Source organism: Saccopteryx bilineata, chromosome 6, assembly GCF_036850765.1.
Source record: "Saccopteryx bilineata isolate mSacBil1 chromosome 6, mSacBil1_pri_phased_curated, whole genome shotgun sequence".
NCBI lineage: Eukaryota > Metazoa > Chordata > Mammalia > Chiroptera > Emballonuridae > Saccopteryx > Saccopteryx bilineata.
Window position 1 is genome coordinate 155,064 of NC_089495.1, and position 13,550 is coordinate 168,613.

The window sequence follows — 13,550 nt, forward strand, 5'->3', positions numbered from 1 at the left end:
CCTTCCCGCCCCCACCGGGGGCCGACCCCTCACCCGGCTGTGGGGCGCGGCCCTGCCCGCAGGGCGCTGGCGCGAGGGGGTGGGGAGCGGGGCGCCGGGGGCCGGTCCCCATAGCAACGACCGCGGGACGCGAGGTGGGCCAGTGCGCATGCCCACAGCCGGTTCGGGGCGGTGGGGGCGGTGGGGGCGGTGGGGCTGGTCAACGCGTTCGCAGAAAGGACCTGGAGGCCACTGGTGCGCTAAGAGAAGCGATGCCGCAGGCCTCTGGCCCTTGTGTCCTTGGAGAAAGGTTTATCCCTCGCGCAGCGGCCTCGGTGGGCCCGCAGGCGACGCTGGGACCCCTGGCGTCCAGCGGTGCCTGTGCCCCGGACCCACTGCCTTCCTGCTGACCCGCTGGGCTGGACCTCTGTGGTCACAACGAGCAGAGAGCCCCAGACCTAAGCCGCGGGGCTTCTCCTGTCCGGGAGGCGGGATGCTGGAGGATGGGCACCTGCAGGTGCGGGTTGAGCCCCGGAATGGCAAGCTGGCAGGTGCACCCGATGCATGAGCAACTGAGGCCCTGGACGTGTCCAAACCTGTGAGAGGGAAAGGACGGGCTTTATAAGTAGCCACGTTCAAGTTTGGGTCCAAAAAAAGAGTAGGAGCGAGGTAGCTACCCCTGACCAGGCCAAAGTCAGACACCCAGCCACCTTGGAATCAACACAGCACTCAGTGGATGTGCTGCGGCCCCAGCATTCCTGAGGCCTGACCACAGTGCAGCCGTCCTGGTGCAGAAGAAAGTGTAAAACGTTTTGAGGGGAGCCTGACTAAACACAAGAGAGCTGTCCACATGTGGGCAGTCTGTAATTGGTACTTCGCCTTAGCTGGGGCTACACGCACAGTCACAGTGAACTGGACCCCAGCCTGCAGCCCCACGAGCAAGGGCCTGCTTTCTTCTCACCAAAAGTCCAGAGAGACTGCTCACGTGCCTGAAAGCACAAAATGACTTGTATTTCATGTCTCAGAAAAGACCCAAATAAAACAACTGTTATGTTCAGAGAGATGCACATTAACATGAAACACCACTTTCCTCAGCTATCAGAGTGGCCCGGCCGTGGTGCCGTGGGCAGAGCATCTGCTCGGGATGCTGAGGACCAGGTTGGAAACCCCCAGGTTGAGGTCGCCAGCTGGAGCTCAGGGTCGCAGGCTTCAGTGTGGGATCACAGACATGACCCTGTGGTCGCTGGCTTGAAGCCCAAGGTTGTTGGCATGAGCAATGGGTGGGTGACTGGTCTGGCCGGACCCCTGTGGTCAAGGCACATACGAGAAACAATCAATGAGTAAGGTGCCACAACTATGATTTGATACTTCTTGTCCTAGTAGGTGTCCCTGATTCGACTTCCCGGTGCAGTGGGACACTCCTGCTTATCAGCAGGGCTGCCAGCCTCTTCGAGACTACTCTTGAGGCAGCTATGAGGATTCTACTGATCTTTGCTGAGACCAACTGCCACCGAAGGAAAGACACGACTGACAAGTTAGTTGCAAGAATCACACAGGTAAATAAAAAATAATAATAATAAAATAAAATAAAAAGTCTGACCTGTGGTGGCACAGTGGATAAAGCGTCGACCTAGAAATGCTGAGGTTGCCGGTTCGAAACCCTGGGCTTGCCTGGTTAAGGCACATATGGGAGTTGATGCTCCCAGCTCCTTCCCCTTCTCTCTCTCTCTGTCTCTCTCTCTCCTCTCTAAAAATGAATAAATAAATAAAATAAAATAAAAAAGAATCACACAGGCAGCTTATTACTCACACATCCTTTTGGTGTGCTCAAGGGGGCCGCCATCCGCATGCTCCTCTTGGCTGTCCTTGTTCAGAGTGGCATGGAGAAAGTCCACGCTCAACGTTGGAGTCTGGGCGACTACAACAGCATGGGGGGGGGCAGGGAGGGGGGGGGGAGGCTCTTTAGCGTTTAGTACCTTTTCTGGCCAAAGCCTTCTAACAGTTGTCAATCTATAGGATTATCACCTCAAACCACCTCTTTGGGAGTTCCTAGCAGGGAGACCTCTTTATGTTAATCTACTGAAATGTTACATCAAGCCACTTTTAAGGTGTTTTAGGGGAAGCTTCTTATTTATGTTAACCTACAGAGTTATGGCATCAAGCCTCTTCTTATCTATATATAACTTCACACACACACTGACTGAGCCCTGCGTGGAAGGCAGAGTCTGTTTATCCTGTCTGTACACACTATATTAATTCCTATCCAGGTGGCATAATTTTATTTAATTTCCCTAATTGCTTTTAATATTATATCCTAATTATTTCTATATATCTTGCACATTTTTCTATATTTCTATATATTTAATTACTATAACATTATATTACTGCAACACTTCTCATCTCTCTCCATTCCTGTCTGTCCCTCTCCTCTCACACATGCTAAAAAGAAAAAATATAGAAAAGAAAGAATATATAAAGTCATAATCCCATGTTAGGATCAATGCCCACATTATTGTCAATGTAAAAAACTTCCAAACCTGTAGAATTTTTAAAAAATGAGTTTGAGTTCAACAGTCAACAATTGCCAGGAAGCAAAGTCTCAACGGATTGAGAAAGCACTCGGGAAAATGGCAGTGTCACCCCTTATTTTATACAGCAGAATCAGAGGGGAAGGTAAGGGGGTCCCGTGAAGTTGTTTGGTGATAGATTAGGGAGGCAGGAGAAAGCAAAGGGGAAATCTCTGGGATTGGATACAAAGTAAAAATGTATACGCTGAAACTTCTTATCCTTAGGCAGGCATAAAACGTTACAGTTAAGGATTCACATGATAATAATAACAATGGGGGGATTGGTTGGTTCCTGGAGAGATGGGATGCCTGCCCTGAGTGGGGCAGGAAATGAAGATAACCCTTATATTTCAGAGGCATGTTATCAGGTCTGTTACTGTAGATGCAAAAGACAATGGACAGGCTTGATTAAGGTAAGCATTAACCTTTGTTAGAGAAAAATACCACTCTAGGACGTGACTAACCACCATGAACTGCTTTTAGTTAGAAAGTTTTAATTTTTTTTTTAATGTCAAAGTTTGATTTATCTATTAACACTTATCAGGTGTTCCCGAGCTCTCCCTTGTCTCCTTTCTGCCAAGTCAGGGGCCCTCTGCCCTCGTCGACAGCTCCCTGAGAGCTCACTCAGTGAAGAGCCCTCCCCCTGCTAGGGAAGGCACAGCCTGGAAGCAGGAAGGGCCTGGTCACGTGGGAGGAAAGTTTTAATTTTTGACCATCCTTGGGGGTTACCTTAGGTCTCTGAGTCTGTAAAGCCATCGTGCAGGCTTTCCCTGAGCCTGTCAGGTTCAGCCTGTGTCCCCCTTTTCGTCCACATTACAAACTATTAGAGACAAGTTTGATCAATTGTTAGTGTCTATCAAATTTTAATGGGTATATTTCCCACCAAGCAAATTAACTTCTACGGAGAAACTTTTTACCCAATGTAATGCCAGTGGCCAGGACTAGGCAGGTTCACACTGAATTTGGGCAGATGGTGGAGGAACTGTAGAGCTGGTAAGCATTGGGCCACTCCCATTTAATAGAGCCTCGCAGCAACCGCCCAGCAAACCGGCAGGGAAACCCGCTTCTCAAGGTGTTAATCCTAATCCGGAGGGACCCGAAACATTGAAGACACGAACAAAATCCGTCAATTACAAACCAAAGCTTTATTGTCTAGCTTGGCCAAGCGGCGGCAACTCCGACAGAAATCTGAGGGAGAGAGCACGGGCCCTTTGTTCTACCTAGTTTTTATAGTTTTGTAAGTGGGAAGTACAGAAGCAAAAATTGTAATTAGAATCCCTTTACCACTATTGGTTATAGTCATATGTCCTTTAACATGATAGGACCACGTTCAATTTGCAAGCCATACATCATTTTGGAGAAAACAAAATTTACAAGTCAACACAATGGCAGAAAGATGTCTTTTTACATATTAAAAGGCATTCCCATATTATCTAGTGTTCATCTGCTATCTCTCTGTCCAGAGTCACACGTGTTAACTACACGCATTTACATAGGAGAGGTAGTTTCCGTGGGGACAAATGCCCGCAAATGGCTCATAGTTATAAGAAAAGGTTTATTTTGGCTGTTCTCTCCCTGCACCTGGCTAGCCATTCACCCCTTTCCCCACAGGTGTGGTGGAATGTCTGGGGATCTATGTTTTCCTCCCCTTTGCATTTACAATACAATGGCCAAGGGCCATCCTGATTATGCCAATCACACAGTACAGAGACTATTCTCACAATTTCTCTGCACACCTTAACCCAAATTAATAAAATGTTCTCCAAGCCTCTTAAAATATTAATATTGGCCCTGGCCGGTTGGCTCAGCGGTAGAGCGTCGGCCTGGCATGCGATTCCCGGCCAGGGCACATAGGAGAAGCGCCCATTTGCTTCTCCACCCCCCCACCTCCTTCCTCTCTGTCTCTCTCTTCCCCTCCCCGCAGCCAAGGCTCCGTTGGAGCAAAGATGGCCCGGGCGCTGGGGATGGCTCCTTGGCCTCTGCCCCAGGGGCTAGAGTGGCTCTGGTCGCGGCAGAGCGACGCCCAGAGGGGTAGAGCATCGCCCCCTGGTGGGCAGAGCGTCGCCCCCTGGTGGGAGTGCCGGGTGGATCCCGGTCGGGCGCATGTGGGAGTCTGTCTGACTGTCTCTCCCCGTTTCCAGCTCTGGAAAAATACAAAAAAAATATATTAATATTAATTCTGTAGTTTCTGGTACCTTACAACACCTGCGGGTGAAGTGGCTCAGTGGCTCAAGGGCAGCAGGTGGATGAACAGCAAAATGTCCCCTCGTGGTGGCGGACAAGAGGTCTGCCAAACAGCACCCCGAGGGAGCCCCGTAGTCTCACCTAGAGTATACACACATGGCAGCGCTGCTGCACTAATCGAGCAAAGTGCAAGTGAGCAGTTCTAACACAGCTGTTTTCCTCACATGCCACCTCTTTAGGGTTGCTCACCTCACAATCTACTTGGCAGGTATCTTTCTTGATGGTCCTTGCCCAAGGAGTGAGGTATTTATTTTCATAAATAAAGATGAGGCCCTGGCCAGTTGGCTCAGTGGTAGAACGTTGGCCTGGCGTGCAGGAGTCCTGGGTTCGATTCCTGGCCAGGGCACACAGGAGAAGCGCCCATCTGCTTCTCCACCCTTCCCCCTCTCCTTCCTCTCTGTCTCTCTCTTCCCCTCCCGCAGCGAAGGCTCCACTGGAGCAAAGTTGGCCAGGGTGCTGAGGATGGCTCCATGGCCTCCACCTTAGGTGCTAGAATGGCTCTGGTTGCAACAGAACAACACCCCAGATGGGCAGAGCATCACCCCCTGGTGGGCATGCCAGGTGGGTCCCGGTCAGGTGCATGCGGGAGTCTGTCTGACTGCCTCCCCGTTTCCAACTTCAGAAAAATACAAAAAAACCCAAAACAAAAACAGAGACTACAGCAATGGCATAAGCTATACCAAAAATGACTATTACAAAGTTTCCCTTCACAAGGATGTCTCCCTGACCAGGGGGTTAACTGGAGGCCCACCCAACAAGGCCACCCATGGCATGAGGGGCGCATGTGCAGTCCAGGGCGATGTCCATGAAGAAGGTGTCCTTGGTGTGTCTCTGCAGCTGCATAGGGGCAGCTTCCTGGAGCAGGAGGGCCTCCACGGGTGCCACGCCCCCGTCAGGGTCTCATTACTGTCCACAAGCGGCGTGTGCATCAACGGGTGCCACACCCCCGTCAGGGTCTCATTCCTGTCCACAAGCGGCATGTGCATCCACGGGTGCCACGCCCCTCGTCAGGGTCTTGTTACTGTCCACAAGCGGCGTGTGCATCCACGGGTGCCACGCCCCTCGTCAGGGTCTCCGTGTGCATCCACAGGTGCCACGCCCCCGTCAGGGTCTCCGTGTGCATCCACGGGTGCCACGCCCCTCGTCAGGGTCTCCGTGTGCATCCACAAGGAAGCCAGCTCCCCCTCTTGTCACCGCCCCTGTTTCAAGAGTTCATTATATCACTCAGTGATCAGTCCACAGTAGTGCAGCTGTCTGTGCAAATCACCCGAGGTGAAGGTCCATTACAGGCAATTAGCTCTCTGATAATGGACCTCAGTGCCTTAAGTGCTTTGTCTGTTGCCACAAGCCCCATCCAAACCCCTCAGCAAGCTCACAGGGCCTGGTGGGGGTCACACACATTCGAGGCCTGTACTGCCTTGACAGTTCTCTTAGCTACTGCAAAAACACTTATTATCTTCTAAGGCCAACACCTGCTTTACACTAGAAGGGGATTGCTGGGTTGCCAGTTTCACACGGGGCCTCCAGCACCTGGTCCCTGTTAGACGGGTCCCTATTCAAACTGAAACAATGGGTCTTGGGGATCCTCCCCTCCCTCAGCTGTCTCCACCATATAATCCTGCAACCACACAGCCCAAACACCAGCCATTTTCTTGGCAGCTGCTTGGGCCACACGCTTCCCCTGCCTTTTTAGCGGCTGGAACCTCTGTTGCGGCTTAAGCTGCTGCCAAAGCTCTAGGGACTCGACTAGGCCTGCTACCCAATTTCTCCCTGTCTTCCCCGGCCGCAACCAAGTCTACCCACATCTGTGTTCGGGTGACCTTGACAGGCCCATTTCTCTCGTTAGTCCATGGGTGGGGGCAGCATACAGCCTTATGGTTCAGTGCTGCCTGCACCTCGCCCAAATCTGCTACCATCTGTGTAACCGCATTGGTAGCCTGCCCCACATAGGGGCCCAAGATAGCCACTAGAGACCCAAAAAGAGCTGACAGGGCACTACAGATAGTAAGGTCCCTCATCCCTGTCAGGAACACTTACTTCCTCATCTGGCTGACGGGACCTAGGTTGAAAGCAGCATTCTTTATACCTAGTTCCCAGAGGACTTGGGGCAGCTCTGTATATGACTGCTGCTAACTCACTGCTCCCAGCAAGTCCCCGCATTCTGCCAGACCTCACAAATAGCAGCCGTCACCCAATCTAATAGGGTATGGTTTCTTGGGTTGTCACGGCAGTTCTGAAGATGCAGCCTCGAGGAGGAGTGCGTGGTCATGGCAGCCAATTTCTCCATCTCTGTTCCAGAGAGCATGATGCCATCCACCCCTTATGTTCCACAACTTCAACAACCAGGCTGCCAGGAACTCTGGCTTCTGCCTAGATTTCGCATCCACTCCATCAGCTCTGCCTGGGTGTGAGGACCAAACAGTGCTCAGCTACTTGTGGAGGGGGTTTCTCTGCCCCTGAGGCACTCGTGGCCGCTGGGTTTTTACTTTCTGGGTGACCACCAGATGGGCTCTGAGCCTGCCAACGGCAGTTTCAGCCCAAACCTCCTCCTCCTCCTTCAGTGACCACTTTGGCTCTTGTGGCTGCTGGCTCTCGGCCTGAGGCTGAAACGGGAGCTCCTGAACCCACAGCTGTGTCTCTAACGACTGCCGGTGCCAGCGTTTGGCTTCTAGGGCAAACTGGAGCTCCCGAACCCACAATTCCTTCTCAAGCAACCATTCCAGTTCCAGGTGCTGTTGGAGCTCAGCCTGCAGTTCACACTGAAGCTCTTTTTTTAATTTATTTTTTTGTATTTTTTTTTTCTGAAGCTGGAAACGGGGAGAGACAGTCAGATAGACTCCCGCATGTGCCCGACTGGGATCCACCCAGCACGCCCACCAGGGGGCGACACTCTGCCCACCAGGGGACGATGCTCTGCCCCTCTGGGGCGTCGCTCTGTTGTGACCAGAGCCACTCTAGCACCTGGGGCAGAGGCCATGGAGCCATCCTCAGCGCCCGGGCCATCTCTGCTCCAATGGAGCCTCGGCTGCGGGAGGGGAAGAGAGAGACAGAGAGGAAGGAGAGGGGGAGGGGTGGAGAAGCAGATGGGCGCTTCTCCTGTGTGCCCTGGCCGGGAATTGAACCCGGGACTTCTGCACACCAGGCCAACACTCTACCACTGAGCCAACCGGCCAGGGCACACTGAAGCTCCTGAAAGTGGTCAGCCTCCTTCTCCAGCAGCTGGAGCAGTTCCTGATGCGCTCAGTCTGCAGCTCAGCCTGGATCTTCTGACCGCGGGCAGCCTCCTGCACAGAGCTTTCGGTTTCTTCTCGCAGGGCTGTAGAAAACACCCGGCCCCCAGCCCCCAGCAAGAGAGCCACAGGGAACCATATGCTGGAGAACCAGGGCCCCTGCTCCATCCCACCCAGCCTTCGAGGGCGCTGGTGGCTCCGTGCGGAGCTGATCCAAAGCCTGCCAACTGCACCAGATGCAATGCCAGCGGCTGAGGCCAGGGAGGCTCACACTGGATCTGGGCAGAAGGTAGAGGAACTTGAAAGCGTTGGGCCATTCCTGTTTATTAGAGTTTTCCAGCAGCGGACCAGCAAAACAGGCAGGGAAATCCGCTTCTCACGGCAGGAGGCAAATGAACAGCAAAACCGCCCCTCGCAGTGACGCAGTGATGGGCAAGTGAGCCGCTACCCACCACCCCGAGGGAAGCACCCGTAGCCTATTTAGACCCTACACACATGGCGCTGCCTTGTGCTCCTGCACCAATCATGCAAAATGCCAGTGAGCAAACCGAACAGTTTTCCCTCCGCCCAGCACACTCAGTGCTGCCTGTATTCTCACACTAATTATGTACTCATCTATTACTTTGGTAATTTAAAAATACACGTATTTAGCCTGACCTGTGGTGGTGCAGCGGATAAAGTATCAACCTGGAAACACTGAGGTTGTCAGTTCAAAACCCTGGCTTGCCTGGTTAAGGCACATATGGGAGTTGATGCTTCCTGCTCCTCCCCCTTCTCTCTCTCTCTATCTCCCCCCTCCTCTCTAAAATAAATTTAAAAAAAATAAAAAAATACATGTATTTATTTATCATGGTTTTTATTTTAATTTTTTAAGAGAGAGGTAGCAAGAGAGACCGAGAGACAGGAATTTGAGCTTCCTGTAGGTGCCCTGACCGGGGATCAAACCAGCATCCTCTGTGCTTCGGGACAAAGCTCCAGCCGAGCTCTTCGGCCAGAGCTTATTTTTTATTTGTTGGTTCACTTTCTTAGAGAGACAGAGAGAGGAAGGGAGAGAGAAGGGAGGGGGAGGGAAGCACTCATTTGCTGTCCCGCTCAATCGTGCATTCCCTGGTCGCCCCCTGTGTGTGCCCTGACCGGGGATCGAACCCACAACCTTGTCATTTGGAACACACTCTGACTGAGCTAACCGGCCAGGGATGAAAATACATTTATAAAGAAATCCCAGAACTGTACACTTCTGTAAATGTTTCTCTTAAATATTGTTTCTTTACTACTGAAAAAAAAAATCAAATGTACCTTTTGGGTTTTTCCAGACGTGATCAACAGCAAAACTTTAAAAATAAAAACAGGCTCTAAGTTTGTCTGTGGGAGAGGGGGTTCCACAGGAGCCCCGAGCACAGACCAGCGGCCCCCCCCCCAGGGTGAGTGGTTAGGATCTGGAAGGGGCTTGGGGTTGAGTGGGGTCATCCAAACTTTCAAAACCAACCAGACCCCTGGAAAGCAAGACATTGTACATTCTCTCCAGGACCCCAAATATTTCTGGACCCTCCAAGAACAAATATTACAAACGAATGTAAAACCACGGAACACATACTAAAAATACTCTACCCCAGAGAAATGAAATTTAAGAATGCCTTCTTCATGGGAATATATAAGAATGTTAGAAATTTATATAGGCACACCTTTGCAAACCAGGACCAGTAAGCTTAGCCTTCTGGGCTAAAAACATTTATGGAATAGAACTGGACACACAGGAGGAGGCAGTGGTTACAGTACCACTGCCAACACACAACGAAGTTAATGAGCTCGTACTGGGGGTCCATGTTCTGTTAAACACACAACACTGGTAAAGTCAAAACCGTGAAACAGAGCCCTGGCTGGTTGGCTCAGCGGTAGAGCATCGGCCTGGCGTGTGGGGGACCCGGGTTCGATTCCCGGCCAGGGCACATAGGAGAAGCGCCCATTTGCTTCTCCACCTCCCCCCTTCCTCTCTGTCTCTCTCTTCCCCTCCCGCAGCCGAGGCTCCATTGGAGCAAAGATGGCCCGGGCGCTGGGGATGGCTCCTTGGCCTCTGCCCCAGGCTCTAGAGTGGTTCTGGTCGCGGCAGAGCGACGCCCCGGAGGGGCAGAGCATCTCCCCCTGGTGGGCAGAGCATTGCCCCTGGTGGGCGTGCCAGGTGGATCCCGGTCGGGCGCATGCGGGAGTCTGTCTGACTGTCTCTCCTCGTTTCCAGCTTCAGAAAAATATATATAAACAAAAAACAAAAAACCATGAAACAGGATCCAAACACATAGCCTTCGAGGACATGACAAATAAAACAGGGAAACCAGCTCACAACATTTCAACAAATAACCCGGGTCTCACTCCTCATGCAGATCACTCAGGGGCTGTGCACGGACCACTGCTTCCTTCTGTCTGGCAAAGCCGCATTTCAGTGCTTTCAGGATTTTCACTGTAGGCCCTGGCTGGGTGGCTTGGTAAATAAAGAGTCACCCTGGTGTGCCAAGGTCTCAGGTTCGATCCAGGGTCAGGGCACACACAAGAAGCAATCAGTGAGTGCATAGCTGGATGCAACGAGCTGATGATGCTTCTCTCTCTTCTCTGTCTCCCACCTCTCTCTCCCCTCCTCCCTCTCTTTCTTAAAAAATATTATTATTTTTTAACCTATATTTATTTTTAGAGAGAAAGAAAGAGAGAGAGAGAGGGAGAGAGAAGGAAGAAGGGGCAGGAAGCATCAACTCCCATATGTGCCTTGACCAGGCAAGCCCAGGGTTTCGAACCGGCGATCTCAGCATTTCCAGGTCGACGCTTTATCCACTGCACCACCACAGAGCAGTCCCTCTCTCTCAAATCAATGGAAAATTAAAATTTTTTTCATTGTAAATCCAATTGTAACCTCCTGCAAACACAGGACAGTCTGGAAGAAGAAAGCCAGGTTTACAATATCAAAAAGCTAAATTATAGAATTTTTTTAAACATTTTGCATTATTTCCAGGGGTGGGGGTGCTTTAGACATTCTGGAATTCTGAGAAGCACTTTTCATGAGTTCTAGAAATCTGACCAGCATTCATTCACTTAGGACAGCGGTTCTCAACCTGTGATTGAGAACCGCTGACTTAGGATTTATGTAAAATTAAGTGGTGCTCATTAAAGTAAGAGATGCACTATACACAATCCAGTGTCAGACACAACGCTTACACACAGAATTTGTTCCTGGACACAGTTAAGGAATTTGTTCCTGAACCCTTTGTTGGAAGAAACTAATAATTTTAGCCTGTGTCGCCCTAATTGGCTAACAGAGAGCCCCTGAAAATTCACTGAGTAGAGACAGACTTTTTAAAGAACAATAGCTGTGCCATCTCAGCTGTGACTTCAAGGCTAAACCTGTGAGATTTCACTCTGGCCAAGCTTACAGCCGGGGGTGCCACACAGAACTTTCCAGAACCCCAAGCTGTTTTGAGGATGGAATGAACAGCCTCAGGAGATAGCAGGTAGCAAGTACCTGGTCCAGGAAGAGGGAGTAGAGGCTATTTGAAAGAAGAGGATGAGCCTGACCAGGTGGTGGTGCAGTGGATAGGGCGGCCGACTAGGACACGGAGGACCCAGGTTCGAAACCCCGAGGTCGCCAGCTTGAGCACAGACTCATCTGGTTTGAGCAAGGCTCACCAGCTTGAGCTCAAGGTCGCTGGCTTGAGCAAGGGGTCACCTGGTCTGCTGTAGCCCCCTGGTCAAGGCACATATAAGAAAGCAATCAGCCTGACCTGTGGTGGCACAGTGGATAAAGCGTTGACCTGGAAATGCTGAGATTGCCGGTTCGAAACCCTGGGCTTGCCTGGTCAAAGCGCATATGGAAGTTGATGCTTCCAGCTCCCCCCCCCCTTCTCTTTCTCTGTCTCTCCTCTCTCTCTCTCTGTGTCTCTGTCTCTCCCTCTCTTCTCTAAAATAAATAAATTAATTAAAAAAAATAAAGCAATCAATGATCAACTAAGGTGCTGCAACAAAGAATTGATGCTTCTCATCTCTCTCCCTTTCTGCTTCCTGTCTGTCTGTCCCTATCTGTCCCCCTCTCTGTCTCTGTCACAAAAAAAAAGGAGGACAAGACTCCTGCTGTCCCTGGGAGGGGGCACCAGGGCTCCTGTCTGTGGACACATCCCCAGTCACCTTGAGCCATGCAGGCGTGCCTGACCGATGCTTGTTTCCACCACGCCAAAGCCCCATGCAGAAAACGCCACACTGCATCTGTGTGTGCTAACATTGAGGGAACACTCACTCATAATCTCTGGAGGATTGAGGTTTGTGATCAATAGAGCCTTGAAGATCAATATTCATATCCTGAATTATTAAAATTTATACCTAGTACCCTCCGAATCACGGTCCCTCTGCACCACTCAGCTTTGCAGTTTCATTTAAAATGACACCCACGCCCATGGGCCTCTGCAGACTTCCCTTGACACCCGCTGCACACGCCACACGGGGTGCACACGCCACACGGGGTGCACACGCCACACGGGGTGCCCAGCTGAGAACGAGCTCTGTGCAATACAGTCCCTAACTCAGCACCTCATTCTCTGATTTAGGAATTCCTGGAAATGAAACTGAAAACTGCAGCCAGTATTTATTGAGCGCTCACTACATACCAGGCAAGTGCTAGTATTTTATATACTTTATCTCATTTAACGGAAAAAAATACAGAATTTAGAGCACCTTGGCCTGCGTTACAATGTCAGCTCTACTTAGAACAAACAAGACTCAAAGGATTGGTTCCCTGTAGGGAGGAGCTCAGGGGATGAAATTCCATCCTGGTTTTTGCAGTTATGTAAACGAATTGCAGTATCGCATGTTGGGATATCTTTTCCCTGTTACAGGTATAAGCCTTATAAATCTGTTATGTATTACCTATGCAAGGTGTTCAAAGCATTTGTTGTTTTGAAGTTTTGAACGGTAAAATATGAACAATTTGTACATTGTGATTGATAGGAAATTAATGACAGAAATAAATTCAATGAAATTGATTTGTTCTTATTTATTGTCCTTCTTTTTCATGTTAAAACCCCCTGCAATGACCCAATGGCTATATTCAAACATACACACAGTGGTGGTGAGTACCGGAAGCTCAGACCATAGCACACTCCATAAACATTGCCAACGATCACAGGCACGACAGTGTGAAATCTGTTTTCTGGCTCTTGACTCTCCTATATATTTCAAATTAAAAAGTACCCTGGCAAATATTGTCCTGCCTGTTGGATGGCCCAGCTCGCCAGCTTGGCGGGGCCCAGGGGCTAAGGGTGGGGCAGGGCTGCCTGCGCAGTGCACACCGGGAGGCTCGGGGCGTGGCTGGCCCTCTGGGAGAGAGAGCACGTCCCTCTGCCACTGGGGAAGCTCCTGGCACAGTCTCTCCTGGTCAGTGTGTCAGTCTCTCCTGGTCAGTGACCAGTCTCTCCTGGTCAGTGTGTCAGCCGTGTTTCCTGCCACAATTCACTGATCAGTTAACAAGCCCCCGGGAGACAGCAGAATGCTTCCAGCTGAA